We start from the raw sequence: 2,686 nt of genomic DNA on the forward strand, positions 1-2,686 counted from the left end.
ACATGAGGACATTGAATGTCACAGGTCTGCCAGCCTCCAAGTGAACATGAAGCAAAATGATTGGCTTAGACTTTTCAGCCAATCGAAAGGCTTCTTGCTGGAGTGCTGAGCGCTTCCCATGGCTTCTATACCCTAAGTAGCGCTTTTCAGGTTAAACTCAAACAGTTTATCGACCCACTGTCACCAATTAAACGTTTTATCGGCAATGATAACGGCTCTGACTTCAATGGGCACGGTTAAGATTAGTGTCTGACAGATAAGAGATTACTAAACTAGGTAAGCAATGGGATTTGAATCGTCTGCACTATGCAGCCCATGTATTTCATCCATGATGCAGCATTAGAAAATCTCCGCCTGAAAGATTGTGTTCAGGGTATATACTACGTGCTTAAATGTACTGTTTTCACCATATTTCTTAAAACACGTGTTAGAGTTGTCAGGTTAAAATCCTTGGAAAGATTCACAATAATTACTGTTCTGCAGTCATCATAAATCATTACAGCACTTGCAATTAGTCTTAGTCAACTATTGTCAAAATTACAATAATGTGCTAGTTACTGCACCACTACTACCCAAATGTAAGCCCCCAAAGGCAAAATAGTCCATGTGTAGGAGACTACTAAAATTGTGTTTCATCTCTTCATTTTTCACATACAATCACCCAATAGTAATGTAAAACGTTCTTTTAAGCGTTCTGACGGGTATCCATGCAGAACCTGTCATACAAAATAAGTAGGTGTACATGTCTAGATCTTTTCCCCTAGTAAATATCTTCCCAGTATGTGGGCTACCATTTTCATCTGGACCTCACAGCAGTGGTGTAGCCTAATGTATTGCAGTGGGTATACTGTACTGTATGTATACATATTTTTTTTTCGGGGGGGGGGTGCATATCGTGTTGGGGGGGGGTCTGGGTGCCCTCCACCAGGTAGATTTTGAGAGTCAAAGACATAATTTTCTGCATTCTGATACACTTTTATGAACCAATATACTGTGGTAATACATTTATTTAGCTTATGCAAAGATAAAAAAACAAAACAGATGACAGTTCAAAATATGTCGAAAATATAATGGAAAGTATGTTGTTGCATGTCATTGAGCATTTTTAAGTGGGTATAGGAAAATTCAGGAGCTTTCTTATACTTATATATATATATAATATAATATAATATATAATACTCTTATACTATTCCTATATATTTCTTATACGTATACCTACGTCTCACGTAGACTACACCACTGCCTGACAGTAACCTGAACCAGATTAAAGCGTCGGCATTATACATTACAGCAAATGTCTTAATATAACAAATGAATAGGAATACTGTAGTAATGAATGAAAAACAACATGTGAATCTTTTTCATCACCACAGTGGCCATTCAAAAACGACTGCGTGCCACTGTATCCCATCTACCTCCCATCTGGTCATTGCCCTCTTAATATCACTGTGGGGAAAAACCTTTTGACATGGTGGCACGTCTCTGCTGAGATGTCCTCACAAACAATTTTGTATGGATACAAACTTTTTAAACACACAATGCGCATGCTGGATAAGAGACTACGTGTGAAGATATTTGTATTAATACTCTACATCTGAATTCTATACAACAGTGATGGGATTTTAGCCTACATGAGAGGATGAGGTGTGAGCATATGTATTTATTTTATGGAGAAATGATTCTCATTTGAGAATTGCATCAAAACAACTGAAAAAAAACCTTGAAGTTCTCATCTAGGTACAATACAGTGTGTGTATATATATATATATATATATATATATATATATATATATATATATATATATATATATATATATATATATATATATATATGCCTGTTATGTATCGTATATTATACGAGTTGTAATTTAAATGCTGTTTTGTCTCAATAAGGAAAATGCCCTGCATGCAGTTGTTGTGCTGATGTGGAATTGTAAAACATTTTAATAGACTATCGGACATGTTAACTGGCCTAATTGATTGTTGAACCCTTTTATTAAAACACCAATGCGTGCCATGCTTAAACATAAAGCAGTAATTGTTATTTCCATCTGCTGCCAAACAATAACACAAACAGCTGTTGGCTCCCCGCCCCATAAACGTCACAGCTGGCAGTTCCGTGACAGGCACCGGGCTGTCCCAGGCTGGTTATTGCTCTACCAATTTGCTGATGTGAGTCCAAGGGTAAAAGAGGGACATCTTAATCTAATTATTTAAAACGTAAAAGGTAATTTCTCCGTTCAGTGACGCAGCTGCCGCCATGACACGTTCCCAGGTGTCAGTTTCTGATGAGCCGTGATGATTTAAACCCAGGTGTGGAATGTGTGGGATGTGGGATCACACACGCGGGCCTGATCGTGGTCATGTGTTCACCAGTTTAGAACAATTAGCTGGACTACGTTATCAGATCTGTCACTCTGCCTGACCGCATCCGCGCGCACGCACGCACGCACGCACGCATTTTGCTTTTCTGTCAGCCTTGGCAACAAGGAAACAAGCCTCTCCCATTGGCCTCCTCTCGGTGATCAGCTGTCTTCTATTCGCCCTTCTCACTGCCACTCAGGAGCGAAAAGGCCCCAAGACTCGTGTTGCTGCTGCGGATACAAGAAGAGCAGGGCTGGGTGGGGGCTGCCCGGAGTGCGCAGTGGCTGCTGATGGAGAGAGAGAGAGAGAGAGAGAGAGAGAG

General features: G+C 39.8%; 1 protein-coding gene across 1 annotated transcript in view; it reads left to right on the top strand.

Annotated features, from left to right (window-relative positions):
• Positions 1-2,598: 2,598 nt before the first annotated feature.
• Positions 2,599-2,686, top strand: part of abhd8a (abhydrolase domain containing 8a) — a 10,598-nt gene continuing 10,510 nt past the window's right edge. The window contains exon 1 of the mRNA XM_032531286.1: positions 2,599-2,686. This exon is cut by the window's right edge and continues 296 nt beyond it. The gene's annotated coding sequence lies outside the window, so the exon portion shown is untranslated.

Source organism: Etheostoma spectabile, chromosome 12, assembly GCF_008692095.1.
Source record: "Etheostoma spectabile isolate EspeVRDwgs_2016 chromosome 12, UIUC_Espe_1.0, whole genome shotgun sequence".
Classification (NCBI taxonomy): Eukaryota; Metazoa; Chordata; class Actinopteri; order Perciformes; family Percidae; genus Etheostoma; species Etheostoma spectabile.